Raw genomic sequence first — 17006 nt, 5'->3', positions numbered from 1 at the left:
TGCAGTTATGGCACTCAGTTTTGACAATAAGTATTAACTCAGGGCTCACTGTGTGTTCTTGACAAAGCCATATCATAGAACTCTTTGGTAGTTTCCCATTTTTTAAACAGGGGAAAAGTTTTAGGGTTTTGTTGGATCTTTTTTATTACTTTCTTCTTTCTTTTTTTTTTTTTTTTTTCCCATTTAAATGAGATTATTCCTCAATTAGCCTTGGTAAAATGTTTGGGGATCTCCAAGCTAGCAGCACTACATAAGTAACAAGAAACAGGAAGCAGGTGCTGTAGTATTTAAATAAGATAAATGCCCAGACACAATTCACTGTCTAGCTCACAGTTTATACAAGTCTGTGTATGGGCTGGTACTCAGAGCTGTCTGTCGATAGTCAATATAAATGTATACTGTCCTATCTTAGTCAATACAGATGTATATTTTCCTCTCAGATGTATAAGCCAAGTTGATTCTAACTCCCTTTTTCATCAGTTATTAAAACCTGGCGCTTAAAGGAAAATACTTGTAAAAAGAGAACTTTAGGGATGTCAATGATAAATCAACATTTTAATTGTATGTATGGGTTTTAAAATCATGTACATGTGTAAATAAAAAGAAAATATTAGTGGATCATAATTGACTGCCAATGAAGAAGATTGTTGATAGTTTTTAAAATTTTAATAGAGCTTTTCAATATTAGACTTTTCCAGCAGGATGCACTGGTGAGATGTACTGTCTGATATGCCCTTTGCCAGAATTATCCTTACACACATGCAGTTCACACACATTATGCAGTGTGCTATAAGCTAATTATTTTCTTGGCTGCAGCCTACCCTCTAAGCCTGGGCATTTCAGTGTAGAAGGAATTCCTGTACATAAGTCATTTGCAAAGCACCGTGAGATCCTTTGGGTTGAATGTGCACTGGCAGCTATACACAAAAGGAGAAATAAATAATAGAAGGGTTATATTTTTGTAGTATTTCATTGGCTAAAGAGTGCTAATCTCAGAAAGAGACTTTAGTGTTCTTGAGCTGCAAAATAATTGCATGTACATATGTGTGGTAGTACATGTTACAACACTTTCATAGTTCAAGTTTTGCTGTTGGAACTCACAAAATTTCCAGGTAAAATTATAAAGAAGACATATGGTGGAATGGATTGTAAAGCATAATTGTCATAGTGCTTCGTCTGGGGAGTCTTCAAAATACCCTGAAAAAAACAGGGAGACGGCTATCCAGGATGTTGTTCTCAGGAAGAGTTCAACACAATCTTGAGGAATCACTGAAGGTGCAAAGAGTTTTTCAGTCTTGGCCACGGCATTTAAAAAACAGATGAGCTAAGCAATTACATTTCTGTTAAAACTGAAGTCTTTCTAAGGTCCCTAAATCGTATTTATATATTTTTGATGCTTCTTGAAAATATGTACATGCTCCTAATTTCAATCCTGTTAACTTAGCAGTAAGGAAATTTGCATCAATATCTTCCTGTCTAGGTAATTTAAGCCCCCCTTTAAAAATACATTTAAATTAGCAACAATAAAAGAAAACACAAAAACTCTGTGGAACTCAAGAAGTTACCATAAACAACCCCCCCAAACCAATCAGGCACTGTGCAAAGTTATTGTTTCTTGAAAAAAGAAATCCCAAAAAAGGGGGCCAGCCCCTGTTCTCAGAAAATCTAAACTGTGATTCCCATTGGCTGAAAGGAGAATGGGGCAGAAGAAGGGGGACATTTGATAACAGGGCAAGCTGTACTAACACATGCCATGTCAGGAGAAGGGCTATGACAAAAAGTGAAATATTTCAGGCCAGCAGCACTGATGTTACCAGAGTTCCTGGGAATGTTTTATTCAGTCTCATCACTGAACACTTTAAAAAAGAAGAAGCTGAATTGCATCGTGACAGGCTTAAAGACACATGACTGCCTCAAAGCACAAATTTCTTAACAATTTTAGTAATCGTTTTGTAATAAGTTTTGTCACTCTTTTCAGTCTCTCTGACTTTCAGGTCATCATCTGCTTTCTGCATTGCAGTACAGGTCACCAGTCTACAATGAACAAAACTCATTTTCTAGTACTTGTTAGTGCTCATTTTTTTAATTACTGTGTACTAGAAAAGCCCTGATTTTGCTTTGGATAGCAAATCATTCAGAGGAAAGCTGAAAACCAAAAATATAAACAAAAACATTGTATATTTCAGGAAGAAGTTCAATTAAATATCTCTACTTCAGTTGTTTTATTTCTAAAGGAAATCTTAAACCACCAAATTATAATGGAGGGTACTGTTTTGACTATGCTATGGTAGTCATTGTATACTTGAAAACCAGAAGAAATTTTAGAAAAGTATGCAACCATTTTAGTAATATAGTGCTTTAGGAACTTAGTCTTGATTAGAAAACTGTAAAAAATAAACAATTGTGTCAGGAAATTATATTACTCCCCTTCAACCTCCTCAAGCCAGAAAAGGAATACATTAAGAGCTCTGTGTCTATATGTGATGGGGTCTGTTGTCCAGCCACTACTGAAATGAGGCTGAAATTGCAAAAATAATCTTGTAATTTGAAGTAGCTATGCCAGCTAAGCAACCAATCTGAAATCAGTCCATGCACATATGGACCACCAGTTACAAGCACTGTTCATGTATCCTGCATGAAATAAATCTGTCAGTAGATTTGAACAATCATTTCCCATGTCCGCATCACAAAAATACACCCTTAAAAATGACCTTTCTTCTTGGGAGTTTCAGCAAAGAAGGAAATGCAGGAAACAAATCTCCTTTGGACCTCTAAGGCATGTCACAGAGGAGCAGCATGGGAGAACTGATTCTCAGGGCCAATGAGAAGGGAATGATGCAGGAATGGGCCCTCATAAATCTTGTAAGTGCAGCAGATCATAAATTATGAGCTATAAGCTGTTCTGGATCTACCTGTGGTCTGCAGAGGAGTTTAAACTAATGACTGCCAATAGCTGCATTTTCAAATGTGTACTGGTATCCCAAATGCTCATGCATAACAGCCTTAAGAAGTGAATTTTGGTTCAAAGTTAAATTGCAATCCATTTTTTTTAACATATCCAAATATAAAAAATTGAAATTTTGTTTAAAAAAAGCTATCCAGCTGCAAAATTCAGATCAGGAACAAGCCGCTCATGTAGATTTTGGATTTTGTTCAAATTGTATCACAACTCTGGGGTTACATTTCTCCTGGTTGGGGAACTGGGGCAAACAGTTCTGTCTGAATCTAGACAGACCTCTTCCAGTAAAAAATACCAGAAGTTCAGAAATATCAATCAGAAAGTGGCTAAATATTTGTAAATGGAGTTGTGTGCTTTCGGTCGCTAGCTGGCAAAATATTTCCCTGCAATGCATTTAAGAGATTTATCTTCTTTTTTTCCAAAATGTCAATGAGCAAATATATTTTTCACAAATTATTGAATGAGTAATTGCCAACATACTTCTGCCCATGAGATTGCTCACGAGCTACTCACTAAAATGACGGTTTTGTGTATTTTAGGAATCAACTACTCATAGATTAGTATTTATAGGGGGTTATTGGTCACCCCAATCACCTGACATCTTTTTTTTACCCTTGGCTGGTAAACTTACAACCCATCAAAGGCTTCCCTAAAAGCTGCACGCAGACTTCTAGTTCAGGCATTCATATGGATGCAGAAATGCATCATTGCATGTGACAGTTTTTCTACAGAATATCATCTAATGAATGTTTGTGGAAAGTGAAGGAATTGCCTCAATTACCATCAAAACAAATAGTTATATTCAAACAAAAGTTCACATTTTTTTTTCAACAGTCATCAGTCTTTATGTACTAACCTCCATTGACAGAATACATTTCCAGATTTTACAGATGAATAGAACATTTGTTAAAACCACTCTAAAATTCTTAGTTTAGAACATAATAATTCCAGTGCTGTATATTCACAGAAGCCCTAAATATACAGCACAAGAAATAACCATGAACATTACTTAATACCATTTGAAGTGTATCAGAATTTGGGTCCATCTGCCTTTTGCATGCCCCCCTTCAAGGGTGTGTTTGTTAATCTTAAAACATTGCAAACTCAATGCCATACCTTCTAATTTCCCCACCGGTTTCCTATTGATTTAATTATATAGTGACATCCACACTATTGGAAGATCCTCCATAAAAATATAGCACAGCTTTCTGAATAGTTTCCAAACAACAAAATCCAGTTCACTTTGCTAACTCGTTGAAATAAACAGACTAGCTCCCATGAGTTAAGGAAACAGCATTTGTTCCACAGAATATTTCACTCAACTAACAGTCTAACTGAAAACCTCAGAATAGCAAAAATACCCAAGATATTTTGTTTTCTTATCCAAGATAGTTCTAGGAATAGATACACTCATTTGTGAATGTAGACAACCTTAATAGACTACAATGAATCTTCATGGTCCTGTATCATCACTGATTTGCCCAGGATATATTAGCATTTAATAAAAATATTGTAGTTTATTTCAGATTTTGACCTGTAGATTTGTGAAGTATTATTAATAAGAAATTTTAAGTCTTCCCAGTTAACAAAATAATCACCAGAAAGACACCTCTTCTCCTGGGCTAACAGTGTGCCAGCCAACAAATGGTCTGACTCAGTTAGCAGAAGCCTGGTTAACGTGCCTGGCCAAATTCAACCAGAGCTCGCATCAGGCTATAGAGGATACTTCAGAATGAAGATGTACTTTGAAAGATTATACTGGCACAAAATAATTCTGGTGATCTCCTGAGAAGCCTACAAAGAATCAAAATAATCTGAATGCCCAAATCAAAACCTTTTGACCAAGTGCATCCTTTGAGTAGGACCTGCTTTACAGAGTCTGTGGATTGTGGCAACAAACTGCAAGTCATAAAAAAATACCTGAGAAGATATTAAGAAATTTATTGCCTGCCTTCAATACCTTGGGGCTTTAGCAAGGGTTTTATAATAGATAATGTCCTTCCTGGTGGCATTAGAGTTTCTGGCAACAGTGGCGAAGGGACTATGGTGAATGTGGCGCAGGAATAAAAACAACATTGCCTTTCTGGCCTTACTGGTCACTATCCCTGTGCACATCCTTGCTGCCCAACCACATTACAAAAGAAGCTGACATTTATTAATTAAAACAAATAATATTTACAGAATCCCTTTCCCTATCCTTGGGGAAATACAAATTCAAACACAATCAAATACAATCACAACAGCAAACTATTAAACAGCTGAAAATAGTAAGCCATTCCAGCATTCATCAAAATAAAATCTCAGGTTTGAGTAAGAAGACAAAGGGATTGACAAACAGAAGGAACTGCAGCCCTTGTGAAAAAGATCAACCCTTTCATCTTGTTGCTGTGGCCAAGGCACCCACAATTCACCTGCAAGTCTGCTGGCTACACCTTCTCTGAAACATTAAATGGTGCCAGGGACACTACTGTTGGCACCTCTTCTCCAGTTTCTCGAAGAACACTGGCATGGCTAAGGCCAGGACCAAACAGCACTCTCCCAAACACCTCCTGGGTGAGGACTGAAAGCTACCATGACCCAGAGACTGTTTTCAAGAAATATTTTGTGTATGGCTGTCCTGTCTTGGGAGATCATGACAGTTTAGTAGTATGGATACTGGATGTTTTCTTCCAGTTGACCTCAGTGCCAGAGAATGGTCCAGGATGCATATTTACTACCATGGATTCAGCCAGTGATGTGAGCCTTCAAGATACATGGTGCCAGGTCTGAGGTGAGGTGTCTCAATGAGTTGCCAGTTTCCTTTTCTTTAAGGTTTTTAAAGCCATATGCCAGTATTTGAAAGAATACAGGGTGATAGGTGTACTCTCTGTGGCAACTTTAATCTCCTACATGGCTTTTGAAAATAACTGTAGTAGTCCCTTTCTCTGCTGACCTGATAATATCAGCACAGCTCCCAGACTGCAAATGTTTCATGCCTTGGCACCATGAACAGCCAAAGCCCTGTGTGTACAACTAGTAAAGACAGCAATACAGTTCTAGGGAAGCTGGGGATGGGGTGGTCAAAGAGAATTTCAGAAAATGTGTTTTCCATGCCCTCATTGATGGCCAGAAGTGCTCCAAATTTTACAGTTTGCCACCATTACTCTTGCAGGCTTCTTCCAGACCCTTCTCCATAAACACTTGATGCTGAGAAAAGCTTTTGTCCCTAGAAGGCCTAACAAAACTGAGGTGGCTAGAAGCCATTGCTGAGTGACTTTGGGTACTCTGTTTCTGCAGCACTGACAAAGACAGGGAAAGATGTAGAAATGCAGATAGGATCAGGGTGAGCTATGTACCTCTGGGATTTACTGATCGTCACTGCAAAGGAGTCATTACTAAACAATATATACATTTAAGATATAATTTCTATCCACTGGAGCAAAAAAGCATCCTGACAGGACAAGAGGTAATATTTTCCAAGGCTGAAATTTCTCTAATTTTACCCAAGAACAGAACCTCTGTAAGAGCAAGTACATGTAAAAGCACAGAAAATCATAAGCAAGGAACAAGCCTCCCCTGGCCATGGGGACAGGCCACCATAACCAAGTAAATGTCCAGGTTCTGAATATCTAAAACAGTATATGGCAAATATATCTGATTTATTCATGATAAAACATGTACAAATAACTGTGCCCATTTGTAGTCACCATATTTGAATATTTGTATAAGATAAAGAAATACATACTGTGCTTTATTATTAACTAAGCTCTTTTATACATATATATCCAGATGGGTTCCTGTTCCTTGTACTTTGCAAGTGTATTTGATAGAAGAAGATGGGAGAGAATGAAGCAATTCATGTTGAAAACACAAATAAGTCTCTACAAGTAACCATGTCGGTCAAAAAAGTGACACATTGCTTCTCTACTAGGGGGGACAAAGAAAGAAGAGTTATCCATGAACAGTTAGCAAAAGTACAGCTTTCATTTCCCCTTATGGAGAGATATGGTATACATCAGATCTCCTACCCAGGGAAATACCTCTGTATTATACAGGTTTAGTCATAACGCACTATAAATATTTATTCTAAAGCGAAGATGACACCGGTTGAGTTAGTTCTAACCAGACTAACAATTTCTGTAATATTTAACCACTGAAGACCCTGCTTTGGGTCTCTCTTTCTGGAATGTCCTTTGTTCCTGTGATACCACTACTTTTTTCAAGGTGGGCAAAACCCTGCAGTGAGATCAAAGTGATTATGGGAGACGTTCTCAACAACAAGCAAGGGACCAGGAAGGAAACTGCAAGCCAAAGCAGCAAGTATGACTGCCAGATCTTTTAGAGACTGACTAGAGAGTGAGGTAAGGCCTGACAAAGATGGAAGCCGGACAAACTCCATGATGGACACCACCATGTCATGCAGTATAAAACTAGCAGGCAGCAAGTGTGATCACCTAGCATGCAAACCCACATCTAATCTAATCAATAACAAAAGCCTTTGCTAGGAGTTTTTAAGAAGGAACAGGAAAAGAAAAACAATGAGCTCATGCCTTCTGACCTTGCTTGTTTTTAGCTTGGTTTCCTATGGCAACAAGGCTTGTGATCATACTATGTGTGTGTATGTGTGCATGGACAAGACAGACAGAAAGTGACCGTAAGGGTGGTCAATAACTGCTGAATACACTGGAAGTTAGTAGTCAGTCCTGGCACTTAAATACAGGTCTCAATGGTAATTGAGTTCCTGAAAGTTTTGTGGAAACAAGTGGCCAGCAAGATTTACAAAGACTTGTAAATGTTCCAGGCTGGACAAAAAGGCTGCACTGTGACTGCACTCCAATGCCTTATTAGGCACTGGAGAATCTGCACAGGAGAAGGCAGCTAGGAAAGGCCCAACTGCAGGAAGAGCATCCATGAAAATTTACAGCAAGGCATGAAACTATGCCAGGAAATCAGCTTTTTCAGGTCTGGCGCTACTGTACATAAGACATTCAGGCAACATTCCTTTTCCTATTTTTCTGGTGAAAGGTACAAGGAAATCCCCATTGCTGGTCTTCAGGAACCCGATCTTGATTAACAACAAAAAGACAAGAACTTTCAATTTGGAATTTTTTTAGAGACAGTGGAATGTCAATAGCCTCATAAATAAAATGTCTTGCACAACAAGTAAGAATCAAAGATTTGATGACTGCCTTCTAAGACAAAGGGCCAAGAAACATCATAGGCAGCTCAGCTGGGTCCTGTAAAGACTTCTGAGAAAAAAACAAGTGTTGACTCTTGTTGATATTGTTAAGTGTCTGCCAGATAAATAACAGTTAATTTGTGGTTTGGGAAGACCCACCAGAGCCTTCCCACTTATCCTTGTACAAAGCATTCTGGCACAATAGGCTGCCTTCTTTCCTCTTCTCAAGAGTTTTAAAAAATGGAGAGGGACCAAATCACTATTCCAGACACCACCCTTCAGAAACTATCAGAAACCAAGATATTCAGATGGTATCACCAAGCTGCATTCATAAAAGAAATGAAGGAGTATAAATGTGTGTATGCCAATCTCCCCAAACTGGTAACCAGCTACCTAGGATCAGACTACCCAAAACTTGACTGAAGCCTTCATTTTGCTGAAATATGTTTCATGTAAATAATACATACCATTTGAAAAAGAGGTGGCTGTCCAGATTTATACTGGAAAGCTGGGGGACCCTGGAGGAGGACCTGGACATCCTGCTTACTAATGCTTTATTTGAATCACAGAACCTAGCAATTCATTTGGGTTAGTCATATTTACAGGACAGAGGAGCAAAGTCATTACATAGCAGTCTGAAGAGGGAATGATGGCCAGTATTTCTGTCACTCATTTTAGCAGACAGTCTTCTGTACTATGAAGTTCTACATGTGAGTAAATTCCCTCTTCCCTGTAAAAGCCAAAATTGCCATTTGTCATTGCTATGTACTATTCAATAGATACTGTGTTTAACTCCAGAGAGACTGCTCTCTATGCCTGATGAAATCATCTCTCTATACATCGGCAGATCAATTTGGGATCCTCTGATCTGGAAGTCACTCCAGAGTCATCTGAAAATAATCTTTTTGGTTTGGTTCCAAGTCACATGTGAGATGCTAAAATCTTCCCTCTCAATGCCATCAGGCAATATATGAGTATATCTAAGGGCAGAATTTGACTCTTATAGCTTTTCTTAATTTCACTACTGTAAAAGCAGTATTTTTTAAAAAAACTTAATTACCATTTCCCAGGTAGATATATTTGTCATATTTGCAAACATGGCTTCTAAAACATTGATTTTTCTTGCTTCCTCATTTACCATTGACTATATGCTCAGATCCCTTTTCTCTCATTGCACAGGCTTCTGATTACATTATAAATATTCTCCAAGTTGTGAAATACTATTTTTATGTACCTCTGTCCTGCTTTTATACCATACCCCTCACGTCTAAAACTAATATTGATCCCATTAAATTAGGTACGAGCAGTATTAAGAACCAAGCAAGTAGCTTTTTCTTAGGTAGTTTTTAATCTGTGGCTGCAGTTTGGAAGGGGTGTGGTGAAGGGGGAAAAAAGGCCTAACTAATCAAAAAATTTCTTAGTGAAAAAACATAGCACTCCCAACAACTTTTATATCAAACCCAAAAGGCGGTTAATTTGATAGCATCTTTAAAAAGTCTTTTGACCCCCAGAAATTTTAGAAACTGATTCCTGATTTTTCAAATTTGTCAACCAGTTATGATAAGATGGGAAGATTTTTAGATGTTTGAATGTTACCTAAAATTTAACTAAATCAGGACCAAAAGTTTCAACAATGACAATGGTTAGATTTGATTAAGATATCAGGTATTTAGGTTAACTTTATCTTGTGGTATCAAATCAGGCAAACATCTTCATTTGTGTTAAGTGTCCCAAACAGTCCATTTCATGAAATATACTGTCATACTTCTTGATGATCCTGGCAGGCGTGTGTAATTAAAAATAAAACTTGGTGTCTGTAGCCCTTCCCTATCATCTCCTCCATCCAAATATCTCCAGGTTCCAAGCCTGCAAACATGTACTTGTTTGAGGAGCCCTGCTGGCTTAGACTACTCACAAAATTAGACTTACTCATACGTACAGAAGTGTTTATAGCCTCAGACCTGAACCCCTAAGCTTGCAAGAAAGACTAACCCAAATGCTGACTGCTCAAAACAAGATAACTTCTGTACAGAGTGTTTAGTGTTTTGGGTAATGAAGGTAAAGTTACAGAGGGGAAATTCTCATTTGAAAGGCAAGCTATTTCTAAGGAAAATATTAGTACTATATGTAGAAATAAAGGATTAGAATCCTACAGAAATTAAAACCTATTTCATATACTGTCCAGAAAAAACAGCAACAAAAATAACAGATAAAAACAATAATTGTGATGGTCAACAATAAGTGACAAACAAATAAATTGTTAATCAATTAGTAGTTTAAATTGAGGGGAGAATAAAAATTCAGCCTTTGTTCTCAAGAGCAAAATGTTTTTATATTTTTAATTTTAAAATTAAAGAGAAAAACATGACTGTTACCGTGGAGTTAATAACAAAAGAGGATTAACATTTATTTTTAATATTCATATTTACTTCATAACATATATATTAACAGATGAGAGTGATAAAATGGCAGTATGCTGCTCTGACAATTTTTTTTTTTGATCCGCACTTGTTTAACATTTAGTTTCCCCTAAATTCCTACTACTGCAATCAAATTATTTTCCTTCCTGTTTGGGGTTACATTCATGTAAAAAAAAAAAAATCACCCTAAACCTACATTTTTAGTTATAAATGTGCAGAGGAACTTTTGTTTACATATGACTGAGCCAAAACCTGCTTCTTTTCTGTATCTGAATTGTCTATATGAAGCCAATGGGCTCAGTCCTGCTTACATGTCATAGCAGCAGATTCATGGGACAGGGCAATATGGATTTGACTGTTACTTAAACATGCAATTTGTTTTTATTTGACTACCTGTAACAGTCATTATGCTCATTACATATCAATAGCCCCCTGACTAGCTGTAGAAAGAATAACAGAGTAAAGGTTTAGGGGTTTTTTGTTTATTCTCTGCTTCATTATAAATTTGGAATTTTTTTTAATTTTTTTTTTTAAGAATGCAAAGGAATAATACTCCTGGATGCAAAGGAATAATACCTAAGGCTAATTTTTAATGCAAGTTTCTGCTCTGGCCACTCAGATAAATCCTTTCATTTACTGGAAACAAGGCTCTGGTAATTGTATAAAAAGTGAGTTACATTTGGCCTTGACACACATGGGCTTGAAAACAGTATCATGCCTAACAGACACACTTATCTTTCACCCCCCCTACAAAATATTCTCTTCCTTCCATGTTGGACCCTTGAATAAGCAAATACAAAGTAAAACTTTCATTACAGCTTATTTATACTAGGAAAAGGTGCTTCTAAAGCAACTACTTAAAAAACATCTTCAAGGTCTCCATTACAAAACTGTCTAACTTCAGAATATATAAAACAAAGCTGTTAAAATATTCCTTCAAATAAGAATTCAAGCCTGCATTTATCATGCATCCCAAACTTTTAATTTCAAAAAGAGCCCCCAAGTACTTTTGCTATCTTTTTTGATGTTTAATTTCTCTTTTTAGCATATAGTTTGCTTCATTTTTGTTCATCCTCACTGGACAGATTAGCTCAATCCATGACACAGCAGGCACTGAGGCTGGCTGCTGGCTCAGCTGACCAGTATTGGCCACCACAGCTCCAAGGGACTTCACACCTGTTACACACCTGCCTGTTTACAAGACTAAAACCCTCTAAAGTTAAAAATTGTTCAGATAAAAGATCAGGTGCAAATATATTCCATTTTCCTTTTGACCCAGACTCTCTAACAGGCTGAGCTACTGTTGTGGCAGGGGAGTGGACACACCAGCAGGGTGTCTGGTGGCAGAGCTGCAGCTAGCCCCCAGGAGGATGGTGCACGTCCCCTCTCCTGCCCACTCACCCAGTCTGACATGCTGCCACAACCTCACGTGTCTCCTGGATTAAGAGAGTGGGGGACTGACTGCACATATGGGTTTCACCCTAGGCTGATGCTTAGATGACCAAATGTTCACATTTCATCGTGCTCTATTAGCACAATTTGCATTGCTTGTCCTTAGATCCAAAATCTTCTATTCACTCCACTAAGTTTCTGTTACTCAAATTCCATACTGCTCGGGGCTGCTAGAAATGACAGAGAACAAGATGTCTTGTTTCCTTCTTGACACCTTTTCCCAAAACTCCATTAGAGCTAACTGTGGTTAGCTTTTGGATACCAGAGAGCAGTACTTCATTTATTCTTAAAGCTGATAAAAAAATAAGTGCTGTATAGTTTGGGGACCGTCTATAAGGTTAGAAAACAATTGCCTAAAATTTCAAACTTGCTTGTCTGAGGTTAGGCTCCTAAACTAGGCAACAGGAAAGGCAAGCCAATACAAAATCATTGTATATCAAAGAAGAATTATTTACCGTAATACGTTACACACAAATACGACAGCCACCAATGAAAGTAAACACTATTTTTAGCTCTATAATTAAGCAAGTGGACTTGGTTAAAAAAATGTGGGAAATGTAGTTAGCAGGTATTGGCCCGTATTTGCTTTACCATTATGGAGTGGGGCAAAAAAAAATCTCTTTGGATGTGTTAGACACTTCCTAGATATGTGTTCTTAACTTCTCATTCCCTGTGCCAGAGACATTACAGTCTGTTTCCAAATAAAAATCGTGACATGAAGTGATCACCAAAATAATTTTGACCTTCAAGGACAAATTAAAATGGAAAAAACCAGCAAAAAACCTGCCATTTTTCCCCTTGAAGGTTAGATGATGGCTATCCCCTAGATATAAAAATAAAAAAAAATACTTGTGCATAAAGAAGAGACCACTGCAATACAACTCCTTCCACGGACTACCTCATGGACATGTGCCTACGTTATATATGCACAAAGCCACAGTAAAACTACACAAAACATGTTGTTTTTTTTTCTATATGATTATATATGAATAAAATTTACACAGCTACACGTGCACACGCACACTCACACAAATCCTGATAGCTGTTACTCTCAAATAAACAAGGCTACTGAAGAGACTGATACAATTCCTAGTCAGTTAAAAACTGCCCTTAATTTCAGAGGGATTTGGATCAGGTTTGGTTAAACTCAGTAAGGGTTAGGTATGCACTTTATAGACAGGTATGATCAAACACATTTTCAAAGCAGCTGTTTGTGAAATCCTTCTCCAACATAGCTGTTTCACCATATAGGAGAACTATACTGCAGTTTCATGAACAAATTAGAATTCTATGATTCTAACCAAATGCCTTAAAAACAAATGACTTAAGGACAAATTAATTTGATTCAATTTGTTATTTCAAGTTGCTGTATTTTTCCTGTATCTTTAATGTGCATATGCCTACATATATGAACATATACCTAGTTCTCCACATACGGAGTTCTACTCTACCAGTTCAAATTTATACAAGAAATTCCTCTAAAATAAATGAACCAAAAGGCTGATTTAGTCAATAAGAGTGAAAAGCAATGACCATCATTTAACTGAGAAAATGTTAGCTAAAATTTCACCTATGGAGTATGGAAATACAGGGGAACATGCTTATATACCAGTACCCAGTGGCTTACATGGGTGTTAGATAATGTGGGGGCAGGGAGCAGACAGACTGTGGACTTTTATACATCAGAACACCCAAATTAATCTGAAAAGAAAAAATAAAGATGAAATGCAATGTTACTTTATGCAGAACAATATTTTCTTCCATTTCAACCAAATCAGAATTTTCTGATTTTTTCCAAGATTGTTTTTCTTGCATGTAATATCTGCTTAAATTTGGACAGAATTAAAATATCTAAACCATGAGTTTTTACTGTATAGAAATATATATTAACTGAAAAAATAAATGAAAGGGATGAATATGCCTCAAAAAAAAGAAGTCAATTTCAGAATAAGGAATTATCACTCTTGAACAAGTACTTTTTGTATACAAGTCTAAAGGAACTTTACTAATGGCCTCACTGTAAGAGCAGAACTGATTCCATAATCTCACAAACCATATGGGAAAGTAAATGAAGGTATTATGCAAAAAGATATGGTATAGAAGGTTACAAGGGTTTCTGCACTCATGTTCATTTGGGAATCTTTAAACCTATTGGCATGACAGTACTTGGTAACATTTTGTTTACTGAGTGCTAAACTGCAGGATCTCCATTGTCAATTTGTGAGCTGTATTATACATATATTTTTAAAGCCCATTATATTGAAAAAGACTTAGTATGACTATGGATAATCAGAGAAGGAAACAAGCAAGGTAGAAATAGTTTGTGTGATACAAGTTTGGAAGGTCTCTGTTCAGTTGCCAGGCAATAATTGTTAGTGGTATTAAAAATAAAATAAAATTAAAAATCAAAAATAAAGAAAAATATCCAAATTCTTTTATTTTGACAACCTAACCAGAAAGGACCTAGAAACCCAAATATTCCTCTCAGGATTTGAATAGTCCCTCTGCCCTGAAGCAGATGTAGCATGGAGCAGGGAATTAATAAAGCCAGAATATCTATTGCTAATAGGTTTACCAAGCGTGGGAACAGATAGCCAATCACACAATGCCAGGACTGAATCCTATGGAAATTGTTCAAACTGACAAAAAATAGACATTCACAGAGACCAGGCTCCTTTGGGGGGGTGTAAGACCTTTATCCCCCTTCTGTAACTGGACAATTAAAAGTAAAGCACAATTCAACAAGAGCTTGATTTTCAACACAAGCCAGGTATTTTTACCCATTGTAAAAAGGAAGAGAAAAAAAAAATCTCAGATGCAGTAGTGCAAAACAAAAGGCCTTTCCCTGCAAGCATCTGCGTCTCTTTGCAGCATTTACTGCTGTGAGGAGCCCTGTTGTGGTCAGGCTAAGTCCTGCTAGAAGTCTGCTTGGAGGAGGAAAGCCCTTGCTGGATCAGGATGTAGTTACTTTTCTCAAGAAACAGCTGCTGGGTTTGCAAGCTACGTACCAAGCTTTGAATGGCAACAGACTGCTGGTAAATGCAAACAGCCAGAAAATATTTTTTTTTACTAAATTGTTAAAATTGGTGTTAAAAAAAACACCTGAATGGAAGTGGCAAAAATGCAGGCAGTCACTGGTCAATAAACATTATTTTTTAAAATGTCCTTGACTCCATAGACTGTGATATAATAAAATAGTCTGCCCTGTACTTGAGCATAATTAATACTGAATAGGCCTTTTAAAAGTTAGTAAATATTTATGAAATGAACTGTAATTTTCTTAGTGTACATTAAAACCTCTGGATCAGTAAACCATCTTCAATTTTTTGTAAAAATTATACCTATCAAGAAAGAGATCACATTTATCACTTTATTACTTCTACTATGGATTTGCATGTACCTGTATTAGAGAATATGTCTACATGTGCACATACACATCTATCCATGCACATACAAAGACTCTCTATTCACAAGTACTGGATAAGAAAAACTAAAGAAGAAGTAAAAAAAGCACCATGTATAATTGTTATAATAAGTTAAACCTATAGAGTAAATTTAAAATTATTATGTAAAAATGTCATGGTTTCTGACACTATTTTTTTTTAAGAGCAAAACCAGAAAGCACTTGGAGAAACTAAAGAAAAAAAAAAACAAACAAGGGGAAATCCTGATTTCCCCTTTTTATAGGGTCTTTATTGTTGCATTTCATTCAGTTTGGCCAGTAAAAAAATCCTCAACAACCTAAAAGATCAATTGTTTATCTTCCTGTCCTAGCTATATAACCTCCTTGCTGTCATGAACTAATAAAAATCAGTTGCTTTTGGTTTTTAATGTTAACTATAAAGTGTTTTAATTTAATTTAAACACAAAAGATAGTTGGAGGTTTTTTGTTTTCCTTTTCACAAAATACTTCTAAATTTTTTTTAAAAGAAAAATATGGGACTTTAAAAAGTCATTGCCATAGGTTCTTCAAGATTACTTTGAGGGTCAGACTTCAACATAATGTCTCTTATACTGCAAGCCTGATGAGCAGAGCTTCCAAATGTTTCAGCTGCATGACTTGGCACTCTGTTTTTTTAAGTCATGCTATACACGAGTCCTTCCACCTCTTAATAAAGCCTAGAGATGAAGGCGTGGGAGGCCTGCCAGTATATGGACTCGAACAGTTGAGAGTAGAAATCAGTATTGTAAAGTTGGGGTTTTTCTATTGCTCCTGTTTTTCTTAATTTGGTTCAGTTAGGTTGGCCTTTTTCTATAATTGTGTGATGTAAACATATTTATGTGAAGATACACACACACGGTTAATTACAAAACTCTATATAAAAATCTGTAATACATGCCAGTAAATTCTATTTTTGTGTAACGGATTCTTCCTTCCCATCCTTTCTGGCCTCAACTTGTCATGAAGCAGGGAGCATGTGCTCCCCTCTATGCCTTGTAACTTCCATCATGATCTGCAACATACTGCAGATGGATAATCCATTTCTAAACTTCCTGCAAAGTCCACATCAGCCCTGTGTAACAGGCACAGCAGCAAGCACCTCTCTAATTTACCTACAGAGCAATTAAGCTGAGGAACCCTAAAACCAAACTCAGTAGGTGAGGGGAAGATTTCTCACGCTTACATTGACAGGCTCTGACGTCTGTGCACTCTGCATCTGTGATGAGCACTGTAAATGTCCAAGTGCCCAAAAACAGTGGCCAAGCCAGCTACTGATCATGTCTGTTAAACTGGCTGCTCATGCTCACTCTTCTACCTTCTGCCCTGACTCCCAAATTTCACCTCTTGTGCTCACCAGGAGCACACATCTTGTGTGCATTGTAGGAAACAAGGTCGGAGGAGCAGAGTAGCAGGGGAATCAGCTGAGGGCCCTTTCCAGGAACAGGTGTCCATGGAGGTGGGTGAAAATCTGGGAGACACAATGGAAGGAAAACAGAGAGACAAGAGTGCATGTGCCTGAGTCAGGACAAAGAAGAAAGAACAATGAAATATAAAGTAAGGGAAAAACAGGAAATT

General features: G+C 37.1%; 1 long non-coding RNA gene across 4 annotated transcripts in view; it reads right to left on the bottom strand.

Moving 5' to 3' along the window:
• LOC107206267 overlaps window positions 1-17006 on the bottom strand; it is a 76216-nt gene that overhangs the window by 35125 nt on the left and 24085 nt on the right. The gene's annotated exons all lie outside the window — the stretch shown is intronic.

The sequence above is a fragment of the Parus major genome, chromosome 5 (assembly GCF_001522545.3).
Source record: "Parus major isolate Abel chromosome 5, Parus_major1.1, whole genome shotgun sequence".
Taxonomy (NCBI): Eukaryota; Metazoa; Chordata; class Aves; order Passeriformes; family Paridae; genus Parus; species Parus major.
The sequence above is the reverse complement of the archived record's forward strand: the minus strand, read 5'-3'. Positions and strand labels throughout refer to the sequence as shown.